We start from the raw sequence: 17,099 nt of genomic DNA, 5'->3' as shown, positions 1-17,099 counted from the left end.
CTTGGGAGAAGAGACCGATACCTGCCTCACTGCAACCTCCTTTCAGGTAGTTGTAGAGAGCGATAAGGTCTCCCCTCAGCCTCCTCTTCTCCAGGATAAACAACCCCAGCCCCCTCAGCCGCTCCCCATCAGACTTGTTCTCCAGACCCTTCACCAGCTTCGTTGCCCTCCTCTGGACACACTCCAGCACCTCAATGTCCTTGTAGTGAGGGGCCCAAAACTGAACCCAGTATTCATGCTGCAGCCTCACCAGTGCTAAGTACAGGGGCACAATCACTGCCCTGCTCCTGCTGGCCACACTATTGTTGATCCAAGCCCAAATGCTGTTGGCCTTCTTGGCCACCTGGGCACACTGCTGGCTTATATTCAGCCGGCATGAATGTAGTGACTAATGGAGCATAAATATTACTCTTGTGCTTCGGAGTGTTCGGCATCTATTTATCCAAAGATGTTTTACTTTGATGTGACAGTATAGGTATTTCTCCTCAGAAGAGCCATCAAAAAACCTGGATTAGATAACAGAGACACTGATGCATTTACCTACTGCCTTAGCCACCTTTTCCAGTAACATGACAATGCTGCAAACCTGAAATTTTCTTTAGGAGGCTCTCTTCTCTTTTTCCCACACTTTGTTATCATAGGATCCTAAGACAATTCAGGCTGGCAGGGACCTCAGGATGTCTCCAAATCAAGCCCTTGCAACAGCAGGTTCAGCTGAGAGGTCAGGTCAGGTTACCCAGGGCTTTACCCTGTAGGGATTTGAAACTCTCCAAGGATGGAGATCGGGGTCTCCTGATAAATCTGCTTGTTTGCCTGAGTATGGGGATGGCTTCCCCTTGCCAGCTCCCCTGAGCCTCACAGCCCTTCAGAGCTTCATCCCCTGGGGTCCCACCTACCCGCTTTCTAAGTAAGACAAAATCTTTCCTGAAAACCTGGGTCTTTAATCTGCTACTTGCTTTTCTTTGGATTTCGTTACACAAGAATTCAGCTTTGTTTCAATCTCTTCAGGACTTTCATAACATCCTTTAGCTCCTTTTCAATATGGATTGAATGTTTGTGTTAAGCAAACACATACATGCATACGCAAAGTCCTGCTTTCCCTCCGACTGTTCAGCTCTCAGCTTCCCCAAGTAACTGCCAAGAGGAGCAAGGAGAATCAGAGCCCTGCGTGGTGGGATGGTTACCTGACTATTTCCATGGATAGTAGGATCTATGAGCCAAGAAAGTTCCTCTGAAATGCTTTTTTTTTGTTTGTTTGACTTTCTTTTTGTTTGTTTGTTTAAATTAATGAAAGCTTCAGTTGTAATCTTGATCGATATCTTTCTCAAGATATGTGAGAGAGAGATGTAGAGTTTGCCTTCATGAGCAGCATTCTCTTCCCAGTGTTTGAAAGTGGTCGGTCTTGTTGCTGGCACCCCTGCCCTCCATTTCTCAGGCAGCAGCTCACTGTAAAAAGAGAATAGTGCCCAGTTTGCATATTCTACTAGTGGGAAGAAAAACCTGCATAACAAATTGCATAAATATATGATAAATAAAACAAGCTTCTTAAATAATATATACACGGACTAAAACCCGTGCTTATTGGGAATTTGTTACTTAGGTAAATAATGCATGCTTTATAACTTTCAGTGAATGTTGGCTTTTTTTTTTTTCCTGAGAAAACCATGGGGACTAAATACAAAATACTACCTTTGAATGACATTTAGAAAATGGCACAAACCGAAATGCCAAAAAGAGGTGTTTTTTTGCATGGAAACTGACATTATCTCTAACTTGCTTCACTGAAAATGTGAATTATTCTGAAATGTTACATTAAAGATAGGATAGTACTACAAACAATGCAGTTTGTCACTGTTGCTAACCTTAAAGAAAAGTTAGCAAAGATTTTTTGTACTTGTATAGATTAACAAAAAACCACAACCTGTTTAATAGTACAGCAACTGTCAGTGCTATTTACTAGAACAGACAGTGAAAGTCCTCCTCAAGTGAAAACTGATTCAGCTGGTTAATCTGAGTATTCTGGTATTTAAGGATAGCGTTAAGATAAAGTGCTAGTTTTCTGTGGAAACTTGATGAGCCTCATTTTTTCTTTGTCTGGGGCTTCATGTGTAAAGCTGGAATGACTGCAGATTTCTAGGCAGAGCTGAATGTTAGTAGGGAAGAGGGAAGACGCGCTTATGGTCTTGACCTGTGCTTTGGGATGGTTTTGTCCCAAAGCTGGTGCTGGTGATGCTGAATTAGCTAGAGCAATTCATAAGCAACTGTGGTAGGTGAAAACTTATCTTCTTTTTCTCCATGTCCATTTAAGTGAATGTATAAGCAGGTGGTTGATGTAATTCTGGAGTAGTTTGAGGGGAATATATAGTGTGATGTGGATATAAAGGGCTATAAGTGAGTGTACATACAGAACTACTGATAAGGATTGTGCTCATATGCCTTTGAGATTAAGGGCTACGGTCAGCTGTACAATCATAATGGTTGTTAACTATTAACAGCAGCATTGCCCAAAGTATCACCCAAAGTGGAATAAAAACCTGTTTGTTCTAAGTATCTCAGCAGCAAGCTGCAATACATGAAAACTTGGTAATGCTGGTCCACTAACTTCAGGGAAACTACAAGGTGTGGAGGATAAATGGGTATACCCTTACAAAAGCAGCACCTGTTAAACCACAAAATCAAGATAGAAGCAGTCATCATGGTTAAAAAAGATATGGAAGATAACAGGCAATCCCATCGTAAAGAATATCCTAGAGTAATAGGGAAAGGAGGCAGAAGACTGGAGTAGGGATTTGCCTTCTGTTTTCTCTCATGAAGTCTTAAGACTCGAGTGCAAACTTTGATATGTGCTACTTCTGCATGTACTGAGGAAACATAGCAGTGAACTAAAGAGCTCTACTGGAAGATGTGGATTCAGTTAGAAGGTATTTTTAAGCTGTCTTGGAGTTTGCAGAACCGGTGCATGTGGGCTTCGATTTCATGAGGGCAATGGACTGAAAGCCTAGGCTTGTTAGGACAAGGAGAACAGAGCCACAGTCAGTGAGACCCAAGAGGCTCAAACAATGTGGGCTGCGGAGGGAGGAGCTGCCTTGTATATTCGACAGTGGAAAACTGGACAGGTTTTTTCCCACTGCTCCTAACCCAAAAGCTTCCTTCCCTGTGAAAGAGACTCCTACATACAAAATAACAGAGAAATACCCACACAGTAAGATGTGTTCTGTTCTATGTACTACTTTGGGCCTCCTAGACCAGAGAGCCCTTCTTTGTTTCTAATGCCTTATCACATAATGGAGAGCACAGTTTTAAAGTGTATCCTTTCCAGCTAAAAATTAATATCTCATAAATCTTGCCTGAATTTTTCTAAAGTTCCTATAAAACTATCACAGGTTGTGTTTCTAGCTGTGCATTAAATGCTGTTCCATATCAAACTTCCTCACTGGTGATTGTTCTTCTTCTTTCCAAAACATCTTCCATTTTAAAATGCTTAACATCTCAGCTCAGAATGTCAAAGTTTTCTAGCCAGTTGGGAAAGACACATTTTTCAAGGGTAAAGATTTTTGTTGCCCAATTGAAAAATGCCATGTTGGACCCTTACAGAATGTAAGTTTCTGTAGCATTCTTCCAGCATGCATTAATCTTGCATGTGGGATACACCTCTGAGGACAGCTAACCATGCAATCAGGCCAGCTGAGTCCAACTGTAGACAAAATACAGTAATGGGAATAATCACGAGAACAAGGTAAAGAATTTGAAAGACCCCAAAAGAATCTAAGTTAGTATTTCCTACCTTTTTTTTTTTGAGATCATACTGCATGCATTGTTTTTAGATATTTCAACAGTCCTGAAATCTAGCCGGTAGCCATCTGGTGAATCCTGTGTAGTGGCTCATTCAGGTTGCTGGCTTTCTTTCACTCATTCTCTTTTTATTTTCTTTTCTGAAAATTGAATGTTGTGAATGGTAGGGGAGATAGTGTATGATTCCTCTTTAGTACATATATTGCTACTTACTTATAATTCTTTAATTCTTTTAGTTTTGCTTTTTGTGGCATACTGTCATGATTGTAAATTAAATTTTATTCTGAAATGGTATCTGAGCATCTCATGGCTATTGGCAGACTCCTCACAGCAACCATACAAGAAATTAAATGGTTGAGTTTCCCAGACTGGGAAGCTGAGGGTTGGGCATAATAAACAGTCCACATGAGAATCCTCATTCAGCTGAGGAAGACAGAAAGCTGTCTCTGATATACCTCTATGTATTAACCATGAGTAATAAACTGTCAAAAAAGATGTAAACTATGATATTAGTTGTTTTATTCAGCTGTTAGGAATATCATATTTTGTTTCTGTTAGCAACCTTAGCATGTACAGCATCAGGGTTGGAAAGTTTCCTTTGCTGGAATTACTAAAACTCAGAAACCTGATTGTGCTGATAACTCTCGTACTTTCTGAAATACCCAAATTCTGTTAACAAAAACCAAGAGGTAGGTCTTTCTTGTGGCATATGTAGTTCTTTAACCTAAGGTATGTTTTGGGTAAGTGGAAATAAGCTACAGCTGTGAACATGAAGCTCTTCCCCATTTTCATCTTGGATTATAGACAGCAGAGATAGTATAATTGTGTGTAGAAGAAAACATTCAAATTTCTTTGCAACTGCAACAACATCCTTTGAATACCTCTGGACTGTTGTTCAGGCGAAGCTCCTGTGGGGTATTTTAGCTTTACAAACTGACACACACCTACCCAGCACACTATTAATCAGGAAGATCTTGTAAAAACTCTCAGAAAGAAACCTATTTGCAGCACCTGAACCAAATTAGATTGGTCCTGCAAGTTAGAGGGATTGTTCATCATTCTGTACTGTCAGGAAGATCTGGTAACATCTTCAGAGAGAGCTATATGGGCAATTATTGTCTATGTACAAACACTCTTGTTTTGGCTGACATCTTTGTTTGATCATTCTTAGAAGTATTTTTTAAATTGGAGATAGATATTAGTTGATGTAAGACATACCCTGTGCTGAAATTCAGGGAAAATATAACATGATTTCTAAAAAGACAATTCTGTTTCTGACTTAATTCCAGCAGCTTCACCAATTTCCTTCATTGTATCTTCTGTCGGATCCACTTCCGCCACCTTTAATTTTAAGCATTCTTACAATTCTAAACATTATGAGGACACTTGCTGCAGAAAGCTAACCTGTAATTAACTACTAGCTCTCCTGATCACCTCATCTCTGCCTTAGCAGTGGGGAAAAGGGTTGTTGTTACTGACTCCATATACAGTACCTTTCATTAATTGCCTGCATTTTGGTAACCTTGTAATGGCTATCCCCTGCTTCTTTAGAGATGATAGCACCAGCAGCACAGTGAAGAAAGTGTTGAGGTTTCTGCTCCTGTTCATCCCAGCTTGGTACGTGCTGAGCCAAGCACAGTCTGCAAGTGGGACTAGCACTTGAGGGAAGGCAGGAGGACGTGGGAATTCTAGGACCCTCAACTTTTCATCTAACAGAAGATTGATTTAGTGTGTCTGCCTTGGCTGGTCTAAGCCAGAAGAAAATGATCAAAAAACCCAACAAAAAAAATCAGTAACTTCTGATGCTGCAGCATTTTATTGGAAAATAACACGCTAAATGCAAGATTTTATTTTCTCAGCACGGGTAAGATTTTACTCTGTGCTGTCACTTAACTACCTTATGAAAATAAAAGTAATGGATGAAACTTCTGCATTATCAGAGACGTGAACTGTCAAGAGTTTGTGGGAGAGGGGTTTAGAGGGCTCCATCCTCCAGCAGGTAGGGTTAAAGGTGACCATGACTGTACATGTAGCAGCGTCAAGACTCTTTCTCAGCACTGTTTCCCAAGTTTTCTCTCCCACTTTTGGCCTCTAGAAAGAAAGTATAAGTGTCCCTTCCCCTCTTTTCAGTATTTTCTTTTTTCTCTTAAAAAGCATCAGATTTATTACTACTTGGCCTACAACACTGCTTTTTTTCTCCTGCTGTCTGGCAGTGCTTGTTTAATATTTTAGTTTGGTTGGTGTCAACTTTTGTCAGGATGGGAATCTCACCCTGTAACCTCTCACACTGATAGCAACTAGGGGCAGCTATGACCATGCATTTCATCAGCTTTATTAGAATGCTATGAGATTTCCCTTACCTTTTTTCCTGTTTATTTTATGTTCCTCAGAGATTTATTCACTGGCATAGCTCAAAATTCTATTTTTAAAATAGCAAAGGCAATTCCAGAAAGCGAAACAAAATTAAAACCCACCAAAATCTAGCCAAATCTGAAACAAACAATTTTTCTGCTTGGTAAGTGTATACAATCCCCTTTTCTTCCTAAGACATTTATATTTGCCATTTTGCCTTTAGCAGGGTTTATTGCTGGTAACACCATAATTGTAACAGCAAAAGGACCCCAGTGTACTCACCAGCCTGTGTTTCAGAACAGTACAAGGAGGAGACAACCTTGACATCCTTTCTGGAGCTGGAACAAGCTGCTTTTGGAGTGACATGGTGTCCAGCAGAGGCCAGGGAACTTGGGTCAGAAAAAGATCTTACTGTAACTTTCCGTAACTTTTCTGTAGCTGCTAAAACTCTTTAAGGATATTACAAAAGCAGCAGGAGTTTTGGCAGCTCTAAAATAACCAAGGGCAACAGATGCAACAGGAATACATTTTCAGAGTTCAAATTATGAGATTGTTTATCCTACTGCACTTCAGATCCAGGCCATGGTGATTGTTCTCCTGGGTTTTCATATCAAACAGCAGGCTTTTGTGGCCTGCAGGCATGAAATATACACACCTATCCTCCAAGATGTGCATGACTTTTTCCAGGAGCGTGCAAGGAAATCACTTTTTGGTGAGGGCTGGAAGAGCTGCCCCATTCTAAAGCTGCTGGCTGAGTTCAGCTGAGTGCTTGCAGATGCGCAGCATTTCTCCCTAAACTTGCAAGCTGTTTTCTGTTGGGAAGGCAAATACTCTTCCCTCTCACATATGGGAACAGCAGGATGAGAGAGAGGCAGACCCCAGTGTCACAGCCACTTCTGCAGCCTAAAAGCACCCTCATGTGCATCCATGTGCTCTTAGAGCCCAAAGGTTAAGTGACACAAACCATAAAGCTGCCTAGACAAGAAGGAAGCCAAATTTGTTTGATCTGAGAGAATAACTATTTCTCAGTGTTCCTAGAAAGAGGTGGGTGTTGAGCTGCGCATAATAATTGAGGACTATGAGACAAAGAAATGTAAATGAAATCCTTTACTGTGACACCTGAATAAGTGTAAATCAGCATGTCAGATCATTTAATGTTATTTCCAATGAGATGTCACTGTCCCAGCAAGGTGTTAAACTATGCTTCATTTGGCAAAGCATGCCCACAGAAATGCTAGTATGTTACAGCAGAGTGAAAAACTGTAGAAATGTCAGGACCCAGGACCTCTCTTTCCAGCTTTTCTTTTTGTTGTTGTGTTGTTGTTTTTTTTTCTCAGATGGTACCCATCTAATTAAGTATCTTGGTATCTTTTACCTTTGAGGAAAAATTAAGTTGCTATGGGTCCACAAAACCCACTTTGACCTATTAGAAGGAGCAAAAAAGGAATATGATTTAATTAAATTCTTCTCAAAACATCTGCCAAAAAATCACATTTACAAAATAAAAAAAGAAAATTCACTAAATTTGGGGACAGTATAAAAGGAATAATGAGGAATGAGAAAGATGTAAATTTTAGTTGCTTTGAAACAGAGAAATTGTTCCACCAAAATCCGTTCTAACTTTACAATTTCCATATGCTGGAGGGGTGACTTATGGCAAAGATGAAAAAGAGGACACTACCAGAAAATCCAAGGGCAGCTGAAAGGTTAGACCCACTCTTAAAAAGTGTTCTTATGGTTGGATGAGCGACTCTTTACAAATGGCATGGGGAGCTCCATATGTATTCTCTCTCACAGGCTGCCATGAAAAATTTGCTTTTGTTTTACAGGTCAAAGGCTGTCTAGCCAGCTCTGCAAATCCAATGGAAAATTGAGATGTTCTTTCTCTGTCGCCGGTTGCTAGAGTTGTATGTCCTCCTGTTAGTGCATACCAGGCAACTATGTTGATGGTGTGTCAAAACAGAATTGTCTTCCGGATCCCTATCTCTTGAATAGTTTGAGTAGTGGTAATGTAAGAGTTTTTATTAGAAATGTTACTATGACTGATACATACCACTTGCATTCTAGATTTCCCTGTGAAATATTTATGTCTTTATACCTCTACCTAACAGGCAAACTCCATGCTCTTGCTTTCTGCAACACAGACAATTCCTGCATACATAAAAGTCCTTGAAGACAGGAGACAGCTGGAGGGAATTACATGTGCAGGTTACTGCAATTATAAATCTGAGTGCAGAATCTATAGGGCTGGAAGCTGTCCTCGAGACTTAGATGCTGTGCATCATAAGAACACAGTCTTAAAAAAAAATATAATATTAATTGTGCCAGGTGTACATTTACCAGTACTTGCACCTATTAAGCGATATGCTTTTTCACTCTTCTGTCCAAAATTTCTTCATGGGCCTGACACTCAGGTTGAACTGTTTCATGAGTATCCAAATGGCATCATCCTCATGTGCCTTCATTTAAAAGATGATAGCCTAATGATGAGGCAAAAATATTCTGATTTATTCTAAAGTAGGTATTGTGAATATCATGTATGTTTTTGAGCAGAAATGCAAAATATATACTCCTTTATGCAAGGTGCTAATAAGGAAGAAAAGAATACAAATATAAAAGAATTTAGACGAAACAATAAATTTCTATGAGCAAAGCAAAACTTGGTGCTGGATTTACACACGCTGTTGAGTGCTGGAGAAATATCTGCTGATCATGGTGAAGTCTTTAATATAAGGTCGGTGCTATGCACTTGCTTTTGAAGAGTCTTTACAGTATGTAGTCTATTTCAAGAGTCTGCAGTGCCAAGGAGGCTCAGATAATTCAGATTTCCTATCCTAGCATATTCTTTGCCAGGTTTTAAATCATAATATGTTTTAATTCAGGAACTTTAATTGCTGAACTCTCGATAACTGACCTTATATCTTACTAAACTTAGAGTGACTAACAAAAGCAGATTTGAAACAGTGAACACTTTACAAAAGATTTTTGCCAACTGTCTTTCTGCAAGGAAAATTCATCAATGATTTCTGTGCGTTTTCTGTTTAGCAGCACTTTTTTGGTGGGGGTGGACAGGTAAGGTTTATTTACTTGTAAAAGTGGGTGAGAGAGGGGGAGTTGTTATTTTAAACATCCATGCCCAGTTTCAGATGCAGGAAAGCATTCAGCACCCATCAATTCACTTTAACACCAAATGCTGTCAAAGTGACTTCTTCAGGAACTAATAGGTGCTGAACTCTCTTGAAAATCTCATCCTTAGAGAGCATTTTGCTTGTAGGTGCTTGAACAGAACTTGTTAACATGCATACTCTAAGACTCCAGCTCCAAACGCTCTGTCTTTTCAGAAGCATCACTTTGCGCGTGACTTTCCTGTAACCTCATTCACCATTCTTCAGTGCATATTTGACATCATTCATATTTCACTGCGACAAGCTCTCTAAATTCTAATACAGAAGACTTTTAAAAAATGTCCTTTTGTGTGATGGTTATTGAGTTTGGGAATCATCATTAACTTACTGTAACTTAATTCATTAAAATGAATAATACATACTTTTTTTGGTAAATGACAGTGAAATATGTAGTCTTTTTCCAGGCATTAGTATTTCTCTGGTAGCAATATATCTTCTGATACATGCCACCTTTACATTCTTATTTATTTTCCTTGGAAATCAGTCCTACCGGCCATGCTTGCTTTACACTGCACAGTGCTCATTCAGCTGGCTTGCACCAGAATCTCTTCCCTCAGGTTTTTCATTTTAAGTACTCTCAGAATCAAATTGTGCTTAGAAGTGATATAAAATTGAATGATATTGGAAATTATTTCAAAGGCACAAATAAGTTTCATTGGATGCTACCCGAGAGAGCCAAATGTAAAAACGGAATAAACAGAGGCAGTGCCCATATTTCAAAATATTTCAAAGGTTACAATGTGCCTTATGATCTCTTTCTTTCCTGTATCATGACCTTCATGTTGCAAGAAAGGTTTGGAATATTTCCCCAGTCCTGTCTGAAACCAAGGAGCTCTGACTGCAGCTCTCGGTTTACTTCTGAGCCTGCACTGTCATGTTTTGTGCAGTGGGTTGGAGACTGAATACTTCTGCAGTTCAATTACTTGTGCAGCAGCAGTACAGTGAGATACTCAAGTGCTCAACATCAAGTACGTGACAATTCAATTTTCTGCCTGCATTTTACCCTGACTTCTCTTGTGTCTTGCTAAGATTTTGACACATCCAGCTGTTTGTGTCGTGCTAATTGCAGCCACAGCAGCTAATTTTCATTAGTAGCAGCATTAATTTGAGATCACTATGTTAGCAGTTCCACTGCCAATCAACACGAGATACTAAAAATGTCGGCAAGGAAAATAAGAGTGGAACACACTCTGAGACAGGAAATTTTATATCATTGTAGTTAGAAAGAAATTCAGCCAACAGTAATAATAAGTGTGGCACTGACTGAGGACTTCATGCACTACAGGTAAAACTAAATGCAGGCACTCCTTGTTTGACGGTAGTATCTACCCCAGGAAGAGAAAGGGAAACAGGAGGCTGAAGTGTTGAGCTGGGATGGTGAGATGGGGAGTAAGACAAGCTAGCAGCTCCTGTAGCACAGTCAGGAAGGATGGACACAGGCACTGCAGCTTCCTGCAGGAAAGGTATGCGGACTTTCCCTCTTCCCTAGCCATAACAGGCACGAGGCATGATTTGGACTCTTGGCAGCTCCAAGCCCACCCTGGGACAGCACAGTAGGGAGCACATACCTAAGTGTCCTATCACCAGTGAGGATAGCACTGCCTGGTGCCATTCCCAGCCTCTGTCAAAGCGTATCTTGATGCACATCAGAGAAGCAGTCAGTATACCGATGCTTGCACCCTTACTGTGCAACCCCTGCTGCTGGGATGAGAGCTGATGCATCAAGCAGGATTTGCACAGTTGCAAGAAATGCATCTCAGCCAGCTATGAAAAGCTTTCTTTTTTGTCCCTAATTCAGCTGCACTGAACTGATGCACTGCATTTTTGAGATACACAAACTGCATAGCTAAAGGATGCTTGTGTAACTACACTGACTGGTATCAATTCTGAGCCCTTCACAGTGTACATCTGGGTTTCTAGAGCTGCTGTTAGACTTGCAGCTAAATCCAACAGAAACCAGTCTTTGAAGTGTATTATGTTTGTGCTTACTATATATATTTTTTACTCGAGGTCATGGACAATATCTATGTTAGCAAAAATGCAGTTTTTATTTAAAAATCTTGTTCCTCCTTCTATGCTTTTAAGAATGGGTGGTTTTAATGAGTTCTTCCCTTCTACAGAATAAACCTTGGCCAATCTGTGGCTGATCCTGTGGTATAATGTTAGCTGTGAAAGATAATACAGAAAACCCCATGACTGATTCTTCTGGATCCATTCCCATATCATGCTAAAAGCAAAGCCACACAACCTGTGACATTGTCGTGGGAGGAAGTGAAGGATGAGGGGACCTGGAAGCCTGAACATCTTATACATATCATGACATCAATCCACAGTGTAAAAAGGAGCAAAACAGAAAAAACTGCTGGCATGTTGCTGTCTGTTCACTTTCCTCAGTCCCGCTGCAGGCAACTGTTTTAAGGGATGCAACTGCTTTTCTGTTTCCTCTTCAACTTGTTTCCTCACTGTCCATCACATCATTTAGGGATCTGAGCTGTTGATTTCTGGCAGCAACTCACAATGGGGTAGAATTAAGTGTAATGGAGAGGTGTATTTTCAAACTATTGACTGGCAGATAACCTGAATAACATAGGCTGAGGTATGATTTTACAGTACTTTCAGGCACATCTAACTCTGGCTACTGCAAGACTGTCACACTACTCTTTCCACCTCCATTTTTGCTCTGCTGCTTTCCTATGTTTAGGAAGCTAATGCCACAAGGCATCATGAAATTGTAAAAGCACTAATGCAGTGTAGCTCCTTGGGCCAGGTTACTTGTCTAACACTAGTGCCGTGGGCAGGGAAAGATGGGAGAGGAATGGAACCATCCTTTTCAACAGCCCTGTAGAGAGGGGCTGCCTAATGCAATTGCAAAACTGCATCCTCAGTGACTTATACTGACTTTATTCAAAGTCCCTGCTGCTGAGTAACTGCAAGGTTTGCAAAGTGATCATAAGATATTATCATCTGACTCTTTAAAGGCCAGCACCAGTGAAATGATTGTGTGAAGTAGAAAGCAGAGGAGTATCTGGCTTCTTGCTTCCAGATTCACTTTCTGACTGGATAACCTGTCTTGCCCCGCCACCTCCCCAACATAGCTGCATGCACTGACAACTGCTAAAATGATTTAAAAGAACAAACTCAAGAACCTTTGTTAAGGCCCAGGATGGAAAAAAATCTTGTCCTGCAAACAACCTTTTATAATCAGATTCAGTAAAAAGGCTACAACATTAGCACTGATGCAATGGAGATACAAGGAAATTGTGCTTGAAAATATCTGTTTCAGTGTAAGAGGTGCAGCGGCATTATGAATTTGCATGATAGGAGAAATTTAAGAAGAAACTAATTAACCAGAAAATAGTTTGGAGTTTGGGCTGGTACTCAGAGCAAGGTGAAGGACCATGATGGGCTGCTGTTTACATGGTAAGGAATGACTTGCATACTGTAGGAAAAATAGTGTGTGATTGTACCTGGCATATGATACCATAAATATGTTTAAACGGACAGCGTTAATTCTGATATTTAAAGGATAACCAGCATTATTAGTGTGCGAGTTTAATAATATTTTCCTAACAAATATGGAGTATGTTTGTGAGCTATAATTGTTCAGTACTAAGAGCAGCTGCTTTTCCATTTCCCCAGAAAGGCTGTTTGCAGCAGTGCACTGCAACGTCCTACACTGTGCAGTGGTGCAGAGCATGGTGCTGAATCCAGCAGTATCACAAAGGTCCTCTCCTTGTGAGCTTGTCTCAACCAGGAAGCTGAACAGTGCGAGGGCTTGTCCCCTGGGCCACACCTCTGCTGTTCAGGCAGCTTTCTCTCTAGATGGGTGTAGTTTCATGCAGAGTGGTTATTGGCGTGGCTCTCTGGCCTGTGCTAAAATGCAGACTGTGCATGGGAGTTGCTTCATCCACAGCTGAAACATCTTTAGGACCATATAATTGTTCCACTACATTGTAGAACTATCCACTAACTGAAACTGAATATTACCCAAACAGCACAGCATGAAAGCCCAATGATACATAGTTTTCCACAGTGACAGTACTTTCAAATTGCTGTCAGAGCTATAAAAGCCAGGAGTCATTGGGAAATCTTAGTTTATATCTCAGCTGAAAAACGAGCCCTTCAATACCTTGTGCTAAGCTGAATCATTTAGTCAATAATGAAGAGTGCCACCCATTGAATCACTAATGTTATCCCTACAGGATCTATTTCCCTTACGCACTGACCAGGATCTGTCTCAGCTTTGGAAGTTACCTAAACATGTGCTTAAAACTTCCTCAAAGTTAAGCACATGCTTAAGGATCCTTTCATGTGTAGAGTTATCTTACATACTGAAAATCAAGATTCGGAAAGACGAGTTCATATCCCTAAGATGCATTGCTTCTAGCTATAATTTCATAAAATTATGTAAAAGTGGCTTATCAATAATTCAGTTGTTCCATTAGTTTTGTATTAAGGTGTTAATAAAGTTAACTGCGTTAATGCATGCATAATTTATCAGTCTATAAGCTCAATAGTATAAAATGCAATATTCAGACTTACCATGATAACAGCTTATAAAATGTGCTGTCTATAATAGCTTACAAAATGTGCTGTCTGCATTGGCTTTAGAGCAGCTGAGGAGCTGAAAGGCAACACAAGAAGAAACTACTGCCCCCAGGGTCCATACACAAGAAAGATGGGGAGGATTGTTGAGGATGGGCTGAAAGATGACAGCGGAAGGGTGTGTGTTTGGAAAACGAAGGTAGAATATTAAATCCCTTACTGTTGTGCTACACAGTCTTCAGTTTAATCTGCAGAGCTACCCTCTTCCTCCACTTTTTTTCAGAAAGGAATCACAGTTACATAGTTGAGCTATGAATCCCTCTTAATCTGGGGAAAGCACTTCCCGAGAGTATCCAAAATAACACCGAGTTCTGCCTGCAGTGTATACCTTTTATGCAGTGCTTTTGTACCATGTCTACAGAGGAAACAAATGAGACATATGAACCACACTTATGTCTTATTTTAAGCTAATTAGAGTTAGTGAGAGCTGCTGGAGGTCATTAATTCCAAAACCTGAGGTAAGAGTTTAAGCATATGTGTTTTCTTTTAAAATGTATGGTCCTGAAGTTTAAATGTAACTTTGAATCTGAAAGATGTTCATTGGACTTATACTTGTTCTTTTAAATAGTCTGTAACATATTTCTGTATTCTGTTTTCACATTTCAGATTGTGATTCTAGTTATCAAAAACAAAATGTGGGAGGACAAAGCATTTCAGAATCTTAAAGACTTAAATTTAAATTTAGCTCAAAAAATGCAGGCTGACATGGTAAAGGCATGAAAGACATTTTTCTGTAGTGGTAGGAACAAATATTTTATCTACACTCAATTTTTTTGTGGTGTACTTCTAACAAAATCTCCTGCTGCCTTCTTTCTTTTCTTTTACTTTTCTCTCTTTTTTTTTTTTTTTTTTGTTGGATTTCTGAATGAAACTTTTATCTGTCTTGCAAGTCAACAAGCCAGGTGCATATCTTTTGGTCTGACAATACTAACTAGAAGCCACTGTGTAACACAAATGAAATGAACCTGCTTTCTCTGCTTTCTGATAATCTAAATACCTCCTTTTAATTCAACGGGGGAAGCAATTTATGAGACAAATGCCACAGTATAAACACATAATTACTTACTGGGACTCACAATGGTGTCAGCTGTTAATGTGTTATGCAGTTAGAAAGAAACATTACTAGGGAAGTTTACAGTCAAACTACCTGTGGTTCAGATGTGTACCTCTTTCAGTTACAAATACGCATTTAATGAGTGCATACTAAAATGCCTTACCTAGTTAGTTTTGTGCTTGTTCAATTTTTGCAAAATTGGGTGGCAAGGAAGACCAGAACCGGCCACAGGGAGACTAGGGAGACTAGACTATGGCCACAGCTATATCACTGGTCACCATGGGAAATGATCCGGAAATCTCAGCAGCACTTGCCAGTGTTGCACATCACTAAGCAGTGCTGGCAGAAGACCCTCAACGTCTTAGTTTAAAACCATGTTTTAAGTTGTGCATCTGTTAATTCTCAGACAAAGTGGCCCTATGGAGTTACCTTAAAAACAATGAGAACAACTGCAAGTGCCTATTCCACCAGATCTTTTACTTCCCTGCTTGGTGGTGGTTTTCATTCCTGTGTAGTGTTCGGGGCCAGTGGTGGCAGAACCCAGAGGAGCTGCATCTCTGAAATAAGCCAGGTGCTGATTAAAGAGCAGAATGCAAGGAACACAGATTATTTATTTGTAGTGAAAGAAAGATGGTTCAAAAAGAAAGTTAGCCACCAAAAATCTCTGAGCATCACCTAACACAGTATATTTTTTTCTTTGTGGTCTGATACCTAAAAATATACTGCATTTTTTGATTATGTCTGAGAACACAGTTTGGAAATAATTAGTTGACCAAATGTGAAACCTCTTACATGTATGAAGCCACAAGGGAGAGACAGGCCATACTTACAAGTAGGTATAATATATCAGGTGTACGTTGATTTTTTGCTTTTCTGCCCTACTCTGTGCTGAGCAACCATAGATTGTGCTGTTTGCTTTATTTGGTGCTGCTACCACAAAGAAATATGGCCTGGCAAGGTAATGTTTCAGGCAAGATAAGCTATCTGAAAACCATAGAAACCCAATATTTGTTTTCCCTGAACAGGTGATTCCCTTGTAAAAGTAAAGGAATGTATGGCAATAGCAGGATGCAGATCCCATCAACCTGTTTCTTCAATAAAAGGAAGGATTTTGATGTAGTTGAAAAGCAATAGTCCTAGTACTGGGATTTATATTACCTGATGCATCTGTTCAAAGCTACAGCTTACACTGCAGTTACCATAATCTGAGGGGAAAATACATGCTTCCTTTATTCTTGTCCCTCAAGAACAAGTCATGTAACTGGCCGGTGAAGTGGTTTCCAGTTAACCGTGGTATACAGCTGTTTTGGGAGATGTTTCTGAGGGGAGTTTGGGAACTGCAGGTTCACTCAGTACCTCCTGGGAAGAGCAAGAACTGTTTCAGAGTTTTACTTCAGACTCTGGATCTAGTGCCGGCTTCTCACTAGGAGAGTTTGGGGAAAACGATTTTCAGGATTTGCAGATCCTTCTCCTTTATTCAGTCATAATTTTAGCAATGTGGGCTCACAGTGTTTCAAACCACAGAGGGCTTGGTATTTATTCTTATGCTATCCAGTCAAACTATAGAGTCATGGAGTCAGATACATTGACCTTATGGCTTTAAAAATCCTTCTGCCCTTCAAAAAATCCTTCTCTCCTTCTAGAAGTCCTTGTAACTGTTATTTGGCATTTGTTAAATAGATAAACTCAATAGACGCAGAAGGCAACCTCAAGTCACAGTGTCAGCATCAGTTTTTTTTGTAAAAAAACAATGATATGTAACCAGAATCAAATGAAATGGCTCCTGAAACAGATAAAATGTTCATAACATGTGTAACAGATGATTTGACCAAAGTTTGATCACTTCTTTCAAAAATATCTGTGGTTGGAACTCTGTGGGTGGAGCTAGATGTGACACTGTAAACATTTTCTGTTAAACCTACTAATTTCTTGAAGTGCTTTAGATCTCACTAAAATACACAAAAATAGCCAAGGATCAGCAAAATCTGATCAAGAAAGGCACTTGAGTCTCTACAAAGAGTTATTTTTAGAGTTATTGTGTATTTGTTTAGTTATTCTCACAAAATTATTGTCTGAAGCTGCAGAAAATCCACTTCTCTGACCATATGAAT

The sequence above is a fragment of the Phalacrocorax aristotelis genome, chromosome Z (genome assembly GCF_949628215.1).
Source record: "Phalacrocorax aristotelis chromosome Z, bGulAri2.1, whole genome shotgun sequence".
Lineage (NCBI taxonomy): Eukaryota > Metazoa > Chordata > Aves > Suliformes > Phalacrocoracidae > Phalacrocorax > Phalacrocorax aristotelis.
This window is presented reverse-complemented; position numbering follows the sequence as displayed.